This window comes from Micromys minutus, assembly GCF_963924665.1.
Source record: "Micromys minutus genome assembly, chromosome: 19".
Taxonomy (NCBI): domain Eukaryota; kingdom Metazoa; phylum Chordata; class Mammalia; order Rodentia; family Muridae; genus Micromys; species Micromys minutus.
In genome coordinates this window covers 9,704,601-9,714,387 of record NC_137954.1, presented here as the reverse complement: position 1 = coordinate 9,714,387, position 9,787 = coordinate 9,704,601, and the positions used below count along the sequence as shown (strand labels likewise).

General features: G+C 41.8%; 1 pseudogene across 1 annotated transcript; it reads left to right on the top strand.

Annotated features, from left to right (window-relative positions):
- Positions 1-7,363: 7,363 nt before the first annotated feature.
- On the top strand, positions 7,364-8,285 carry LOC308432919 (large ribosomal subunit protein eL6-like; annotated as a pseudogene). The gene has a single exon. The product of its transcript is annotated as a large ribosomal subunit protein eL6-like (transcript).
- The last annotated feature ends 1,502 nt before the right edge of the window (positions 8,286-9,787 follow it).

Genomic DNA, 9,787 nt, shown 5'->3' with positions numbered 1-9,787 from the left:
GTCTGTGAGCCCTGAGTGCTCTTTGTATTTTTTATGGGATATTTTATTTATTTACATTGCAGATGTTATTCCCCTTCCCAGTTTCCCCTCTACAAACTCCTTATCCCATTCCCCTCCCTCTGCTTCTATGGGGGAGCTCCTCCACCCACCCACCCACTCCCACCTCACCACCCTGGCATTCCCCTACACTGGGGAATCCAGCCTTCACAGAACCTAGGACCTCTCCTTCCACTGATATCAAATAAGGTCACCCTCTGCTACATATGCAGGAGAAGCCATGCCAACCTCTTCAGCTCCTTCAGCACTTCAAATGCAAACCTCCCTTACGACTTGTCTACCCAGACAGTGTAAACCGAGCCTTTAGGACTTAGTTCAATGGGTACAAACAGGTTGGAATTCAGGAAGAGCACAATGATAACCCGGGTAAGCTGATGGTGTGGAGTTGTATGGAGAGCACCAAGGTCTTTGATAGTTGAAATTCCTTCTGCACCCCTGCTCTGTCACCCTTAGTCCCTACCCTAGGGTCACCTAATGGTCCAAAATGGCTACTAGGAGACAAAAAAAAAAAAAAAAAAAAAGAAAGAAAAAGAAGTCTCATGTGATCTGTGTGTAATGTTCTTCGTTTTAAGGAGAAACAATCCTGGCCAAGTCATCACAATGTCCCATTATACATCTGTGGCCACAACATAGTCACCTGTTATTAGGGCGTGTGGAAAATGGAATCTGTCGAGGGAGTTTATTACATGCAGTTTTAGTTTCATTTCCTGCTGCTGTGATAGACTAGTCTGACAAAAGCCACTTCAGAGGGAAAGGGTTTATGTGGCTCACAATTCAAGGTTGTAGTCCATTGGGAGAAGACAAGGCGGCCAGAACTTGAAGCAGTTAGTAATGTTATATCCACAGTCAAGAGCAGAGGGCAATGCATGAATGCCTGAATGCTTGCTAGTGTTTGGCTCCATTTCTCTATGCTTATGTAGACCTAGATCTTCGGCCTGGTACCACCCACAGTCAAGATGGGTTCTCCCACAACAGTTAATGTAGGCAAGACAATTCTCCACAGGACAGTCTAATCTAGACAACCTCTCATTAAGGCTCCCTTCCCAGGGGATTCTACAATGTGTCAGGCTGACGACATTAACCATCACACACAGACTGCAAATAGGGCTTATGTTAATACAGATGAAAGTGGATATTGGACAGATAATTGGTGGTCCACGTAGGGTTCACTTTCTCTTGTAAACCATCTTCGGTCACTTGCTTCCTGTCCTCCTTGCCTGCCCCTCCCACAGCTGTGTCTGTATTCCTGTTAGAACATTGGTAATTTCACAGAGGAAACAAGGATTAAAACTATCAAGGTTATTTCCAAGTTCTACAGGCTACCACTGTGACTGGAGCCAGTTTTGGGAGATGGAGCATGTGGGTTCAACACCAAACCAAAAACAAGTTTAAAATGCAGATTTCAATTTCTACCAAATGGATATCTTTTTTGGTATCAGTTACTAGGGAACTAACTGTCCAGACTACAGTGGTTGGCAAGGGTTTTTAGACCCGGCAGTAACAATTTAAAAGTCCATAACATGAATGTCAGCCAATCTCCTTTTAAATTATACTTCTACGTTTTTACAAATGTAAGATGGCTGTTAAGAAAAAGATGGAGATGTGCTCACAGCTGAAGTTGCATTTTAATTATACTTATGACTCTGTCTCTTGATGCTTTTTTGGTGGGGGCAAGAAGTAAAATGAGAATATTTTAAGTGAAATATTAAAGGCCAGCACCAGAGGAAATCATACTAATGTGACATAAAACCTTTTAGGAATTATAAGACTAAATGTCGCATGATGCTACGCAACATCAGTGACGTCATTCTTGTTCTTCGTCTCTTTTATGAACACTTTCTGTCTTAACCATATTTCCTGAAAGGTCCATGGGCTTTAACTTGGATATACCAGCAATGTCTCCACATTACATTCTCCCCACAGCCACCTTTCCCCTGTCCTCCCAGGTGCTCTGTCCTTTCCGGCCTTTCACCGGCTTATGCCAAGTCTTAGCCTCTTAGACATCTGAGCTAAAGTTTCCTCATCATAACCTCTTTTCATGCCCCATCTAACATTTCTTCCTGTCTCCCAGGGCCTCTTCCCCCTCTCTACTCACCACATGGGCTAAGTATTTGTTGATTAACAGATTTGGGGCTCGCATGCCCATTAAATTCTGCAGACATAAATTTATGATCCACAAAAATTCAAGGTCCCAGGAAATCTTTCTTTTAAAGTCAGAAGAAATAACTGCATTTAATAATAATAAATGGGTAACATATTCAGTCTCAATTAGATTGAGTGCTACACCAAGTCGTAAAATATCATTCTTAATATTTTTTTCAATATAGGAATGAGTCCATAAAGATAAAGCTCCCTGAGGCCCCAAAAATCATGCTGATACTCAATACTAACTTTTCAAAATATAAGTAAATAAAAGAACAAATGTGGAAAAAGAGAGACTTGAAGTGCTTACTTTAAAAGTGTGTTTTTCTCGAAAATTCTCCATTTCTAAGCTTATTCTCTTGATCCAGGGTTGATCAGCAGTCCATGTATGAGGCTTCCTTTTGGGTTTGATAAATGGATGCATCTGGAATGTGACAGGATACTGTGTTATTTTGTTCACATAATAGCCTTTTTGATGGCTCATTAAAAATGAGAGACTTCTCATGATTTCTATAAAATATACACCACATTCTCTCTGCTATCGAAGTTCCCTTTCCAGTCCCTAAAACTTAAATTTCTGTGTGTCAGGGCGAAATGGAATGTGTGTTAGCCCTGCTCCCGGGTACACATAGAAATGCCATCTTTCTCTCTTCAAATCAGTCTGATTCACTCACTGGTCTGTGTTCGATGTCTGATTGAACATTTACTCATTAGGACTGGAACCGCATGGAAGCATTGGTAGTGCTTTCCTTGGGGTCTTATGATTGGAGAGTTTACAACATTCAGAACCTGTCTAGATAGTTTTCTTTCTGAGTAATTTACGCTAATTTGAGCTTGAAATTAAAAGAATTGTAACTATAGGTTTTTTTTTCTATTGTGGGGGAAAGAGAAGGTGCACAAAATATTTTCTAAAGAGCTGACATTATCTTGCAATTAGGAGTCTCATTTTTTTAAACATACACATAATTACTGCTTACCCAAATAAAGTTGAGAAGATAAATCAAGCTTTTTCTTTGTACTACAGATTATAGTCAGCGTCATGAACTGCTGCTTCATCCTAATTACTTTTCTTTCACAAACGTCACCTGGACGTTTCTAACATGGTAACCAACTGACCTAGTTTTAAGCTATGGAATGAAGCTTCCTACGTGGTCAGTTTTCGGTCTTCACAAATGCTCTGTGACAATTTTTCCGTCCATGGGATTTAAGTGGTTTTGAGATGTTGCCTAGCTTTTGGGTGGTGAATGTCTACCAACCCCACTTAGAGCAAAGCATGCCTTTCTTATCTTGAAGGAAAAGCTGCTGATTCCCTGACTGCCTGCTCTCAGGGAGGGTTCTTGTTAGCTTAGTCAAGAGTCTCTCTTCGGCCTTGTCCACTGGCTTCATCTTGTCTGTAGAGCTGGGAAGAACACCTCTGCAGTCTCCTCCCCGTATACACTTCTTAAATGTGGAGGTACAAGGCCGGCCAGGCTTTGGGTTTTTTTTACACAAGACAGCTCAAGTCCCACTTTCTGTCCTTAAACAGGTGACAAGGTTTATCCATACAGTGGAATTGAAAATGAAGTGTTGCTGGTCACAATATGGGTGAGTCTCAAATTTATTCTGCTATGTGAAAGAAGCCACATGTTCTGTGAGTCTGTCTATGTAAATTTCCCAGAAGAGGCAAAGCTACAACATAGCAATCATTTGTTGCCCCAGGTTGATGGGTTTCCTCCCTGGGATGATGTAGCTTGATGGAATTAGATAGTGCCAAGGGCTTTCTAGAATGGTGCACATACTCAATATATTAAACATACACATACGTGATGAACTGTCTGTTTTAACACATATGCACAAAATCTAAAATGGTTCTCTGAAGATTCTCCACTTCTGCATGCCACCCTCCAAGTGTGGGAACTAAGAAGATAGGCTTCCAAAGGCCTGACTGGACAGTCAGTATGCTGGTATCTCAGGGCTACGGACAGAGGTTGAAGGTAAAATATGTCAGAAAGAATGAGAAGCTGATATCCATCCATCCATCCATCCATTCATCCATCCATCCATCCATTCATTCATTCATTCATATGTTAATTCATTTGCTCAGCATCTACTGGGCGATGAATTCTATGATAGGGACTGGAATAGAACTCTTCCAAGATTTAAGATCTGTTCCCAGTCCCCAAAACGCAGAAGACTAGCTAGTCTTTTTCATGACTTACTAGGAGCACAGAGCCAACTTTATCTTTGATTGTCATTTGGCAAATAAAAGACAAGCAAAAGTCTATCACAGCTGCCCTTCCTAGCCCACAGAGCTACAATGAATTAAAGGGAACCACGAAGCCATGTTTGTACTTCATAAAGCAGTGTAGAAACTACTAGGCAATAGTACTATATCATTCTAGCTTAATGCTGATTTTTTTAATAGCAGAACTACATGTTTTGCTTGTTTTGAGACCAGCATCCCTGTCTCTCTATAATAGTTATTTGTGGAAGAGAGAAATTTGCTTTCTACTATAAAAATAGAGTATGACCATTGTAAAAAAAATAACATTCTCAAAAGTTTATTTGAATCAACATATTGTCCCTCAGATAATGTTACTATTACCATTGTAGTATATGTTCCTAGGTGGTAATAATTATTGATTAAGTGCACGAATACTGCTTGGGACAGGTTTTATTATTATCCACTTAACTTTGAGGCTAACATCACATCTGTGTCTAATTTTTTTTATTTGTGAAATTAAGGGAATAACAAAAGCTAATAGTTCTGAGGATTAAATGAGATATTGGACATATAGCATTTGACAAACCATTAACAGATATTATTAACAGTAAACATATATAATAACTATATACATATACACTTGCTTTATGCACTCATGCATAGTTGCACTCTTATAGACATAATATATGTATTCACAGTATGTACACACCTACTAATTAAATATGTGCATATACATATAGCCAAACTCGTACTTGCCACAAGTATGTCTATACATATGCATACAGAGACACAACACTTTTGCCTGTTTTCTACTAATGAGGCATTATTAAACACACGTCTTAGTCGGTTTCTTAACTCACTTAGTAATTACTCAAATGAGACTCCCAAGTATAAGGGAAACTTATTTGAAGTGAAAACATTCATTCAAGCACTTCAAAGAGTGAAAGACTTTACAGTCCCCACATGAAAGTTTCCAGACTCCAGGTGTTTGCCTTACAGGAGTGTGGGATGGCTCTTATTTTGAGAGTTGCTCTCCTTCCCTTTTCTAGAAAACTGTTGGTTCACCTTACTGGCTGGTTTTGTGTCAACTTGACACAAGCTGGAGTTATCACAGAGAAAGGAGCCTCAGGTGAGGAAATGACTCCATGAGATCCAGCTGTAAGGCATTTTCTCAACTAGTGATCAAGGGGGGAGGGCCCAGCCCATTGTGGGTGGTGCCATCCCTGGGCTGGTAGACCTGGGTTCTATAAGAAAGCAGGCTGAGCAAGCCAGGGGAAGCAAGTCAGTAAGTGACATCCCTCCCTGGCCTCTGCATTGGCTCCTGTTTCCTGACCTGTTTGAGTTAGTCCTGACTTCCTTTGGTGATGAACAGCAATGTGGAAGTGTAAGCTGAATAAAGCCTTTCCTCCCCAACTTGCTTCTCGGTCATGATGTTTGGTTCAGAAATAGAAACCCTGACTAAGATATTCATAAAGATGACCTCTTGAGGGTAGGGTCTGAAAGAACAGACACACATCATAGGGAACCAATCAGGAGTTGAGAGAGGCAAAGGGGGAGGGTCCAGAAAAGATGGCAGAGAGAAACAGATCTGGCCTCTAGGGACAGAAGAAAGGGGCCAGAAGAGAACTTTCCAGGGACAGACTGACCACATACACTCACAGCCCTCGGCTGCCAATTTCTTAGTTTAGGTGTGTGGTGACGAAACACGTGTCCCATCTTGTGCTCCTAAATGTCGATGAGATCACTGGTTCTCACGGTTATGTCGCTGAGTGGATTTAGGGTGCATCGGGGAAAGGAACAGTGTTTTGCACCTGAGCTGTGAGGTGGTAAAGGAAACAGTACATTCACAGAAAATGGGCAGATTACAACATGAAGGTTAATCCCAGTTCAGCCAACACTGGCCTCTCTGAGCTCCTACAGCAGGCTGAATAGTGTGCTCCAAATTTCATTTCACCCAGAACTGACACTCCTGGACTTTAGAATAAGATCTATACGTAAATCATATTTACAGATAAGACGTAAATATAGCTAAGGTTTTAGACGACATGCTCTTGGGCTTAGGGTGACTCTTAAATTCAATGACTGGTGTCCTTATGGGAAGGGAAAAGGGCACAGGAGGACTGAGGCAGGAAGCATGTCCCCCATGTGGGGAATGCCTGGGTCTCCAAGACCTCGGGGTGCAAGGATGGATTCTTGCAGAAGGAGTCTGACCCTGTTAATCTGGAGTTCAGATTTCTGGACTCTGAAGTTGTGAGACCACAATGTATTTCTATTGTTTTAAGGTGTCCGGCTTTTAAAATCTTTGTTCTTGCAAAGCCGTGTCAATTAACACAGTGCTTAGACTCACTAAAATCTTAGGGTGGGCGTCATGACTCCCACTGAACACAGCTGACTTAACGGTGAATCTGAATTAATCTAATTTTGAAATGATGAGATGACCTTAGCTTTCCAAAAAGGTTACTTTATGGAAATACAGGAGGAGAATTGCCTTTAAACCACAAACCTCACTGAGATCTGTCCAATCATCTTCCACAAATCCCACCTTGACCTTCGTTGATTATAAGAGGTGGGGGGAGGTGTTTTGTCTGCATTTTTGTTCCTTGTCTCCTCTGGAAAGCCTCAGATTTGGCCCATCCCATTATACACTTCCGGTATATTAGATTTTTTTCCATTTTAAATGTTTGTGTGTGTGTGTGTGTGTGTGTGTGTGTGTGTGTGAGCATGTGGTTTTGTGCACTTCAGTGCAGTTGGTCAAGAAAGCTAAAGGTGTCAATACGCTGGAGCTGGAGTTAAAGACAGTTGTGAGCTGCCTGGTGTGGCTTCTGGGAACCAAACCCTGGTCCTTTGGAAGCTCAGCAAGTTCTCTTAAATACTATCTCTCCAGCACCTCCTTTAAAATGTACATACGTTATTGCTTCTAGACCAGAAGCTGGGTTTTAGTTCTCCTTCCCGTCTTGCAAGATGGTGGATGAAAAAACCAAAAAGCCTGATACTCAGGAAAAAAAACCCACAGCCAAGAAGGCTGGCCGTGCTGCTGGTGCCGCCAGTACCCCAGGCGCTGGCACACCGGCCACTGGCACAGCCAAAAAGAGTGACCCTGAGGTTAAAAGGCCCAAGAAAGGGAAGCCCCATTTGCAGCCAAAAACCCTGTCCTGGTTAGAGGAATTGGCAGGTACTCCCGATCTCTTATGTATTCCAGAAAAGCCTTCTACAAAAGGAAATACTCAGCTGCCAAGACCAAGGCTGAAAAGAAGAGGAGAAAGGAGAAAGTCCTTGCTGCTCTTACCAATTAAAAAAAAAAAAAAAAAAAAAGATGGTGGTACCCGGGTGGCGAAGCTTTGAAAAATGCCTTGGCATTATCCTACTGAAGATGTGCCTCGGAAGCAGCTAAGCAATGGCCAAAAGCCCTGGATTCAACACGTGAAAAGGCTACGTGCTCTGGGACTGTCATGATCATCCTCACTGGGCGCACAGGGGCAAGAGAGTGGTTTTTTTTGTTGTTGTTTTTTGTTTTTGTTTTTTGTTTATTTTTATGACACATTTGGGCAGGGGCTTACTACCTGTGACTGAGCCTCTTGACCTTGACCAAGTTCTTCTGTGCAGAACACACCAGAAGTTTGTTATTACCACCTCTTCGAAAGCTGATCTTGAGGTTAAAATCCCCAAGCACCTGAACGATGCTTACTTCAAGAAGCAGCTGCGAAAGCCCAGGCACCGGAAGGGAGAGATCTCGTACCAGATCACAGAGTAGCTCCAGGTTAATCAGAAAACTCAAGGCTTGCAGATTTTGCCAACAATCAAAGCTGTTCCTCAGCTCCAGGGCTACCTGCGACCTCAGTTCTCCCTGACAAATGGGATGTATCCTCACAAACCGGTGTTCTAAATTGCCAACAACCCGATTAAACAGCTTCATACTTTCTTTAAAAGTATGTATCTAATATGTATGAGTGTTTGTCTGCCTGTGTATCTGTGCACCACTTGTGTGGCTGTGGAGTTACAGAAGGTTGTGAACTGCCATGTAGGTGCTGGGAACCGAACCTGGGTCCTCTGGAAGAGCACTCAATGGCTCTTAACCGTGGAGCCAGCCCTACAGCTCCAGTTCTGTCATTTTAAACTTCAAATAAAACATGTCATAGTGAGCTCTGGAAACAGCATCCTTGCTTGATTCTCTTGCCTTTAAAAATTCCCCTCTCCTTGCCTACTGTTGAGAAAGCCTGCATGTAAATACCCATTCACAGTTCCTTGCTTGCCTTCAACTCCTCCAGTCAGCCTTCTCCCATGCACCCAATGCTTGTGTAGTGTGGTGGTGGTAATGTGTGTGTGTCTGTGTGTGTGTGTCTGTGTGTGTGTGTATGTTTGTATATACATATATGTAAATAGATATATGTATACATAATAGCTTATATGTGTTGTGTGGTACACTTCAAATATGATTTTATTTGGTTGCATCTGTTGTAAATTCTTGAGGTCTGGGGATGCAACATTCATGCTTGTATCTGGACACTAGCTGTGTCATGGTACTTTTATGTAGTCGCACGAGAACTGAATTAAAGCCATTAAACAGTTAAATCTAAGAGTCGCCACCACTATCTCTGAGGCTGTGGCAGATGTCAATCATGGATCCCGACCTCCATTTTTTTCTGCTAAAACAGGTTTGTTCAAGTATGTGTCAGAAATTCTTCCAACCAAGGAAAAGCAGAGACAGGTGGCAACCCAGGGATGGCATTACAACCTAGTTCTGGATGGTAAGATGTCCAAGAAAGTCTGTGTCTGATCTAGAAGAGGTGGTGAGAGGAAGGAGTGAGATTCATCCCCTCACAGTGCGCTTTCATGCGCAGCTTTTGCCCACCCCAAGAGAGGGTTCGGTGTGACTGCACTGTGTCCTTGACTCTGAACTTGGCACATGAGGGGACCATTAAGCCAATCAGCAATGGCTACTTGCCTAGACTGTCGTTATATGAGGAAAACAATGTATCTCTCTTCTTTAAATAAAGTTGTAAGAAAAAAAATTGAACAGAATTTCAATGAAAAAAAAGGTCTTGCTGATGCTTCTGTAAGTGGAGCATTCAAGTTCTAAAAGTCAAATTTACTTTTGTCTTCTATAGCGATACCAAACAACTGAAGTCACTTAACTTGTTCCAACTGCACTTACTGGACATATAAGAGTGCAGGTGATAATCTTGTCTATGGAAACTGATTGGTTTTACACACACACACACACACACACACACACACACACACACACACACACATATATCTTAAGCAGTGTATACACTTAACAGCAAGAGATTGCATTTACTAAGTATCCCCTATATGTTGGCTGAAAGCTTTTCCTTTTCTTATTTAATACTCATACTAGCTATACAATGTTGCCTGAAAAACATT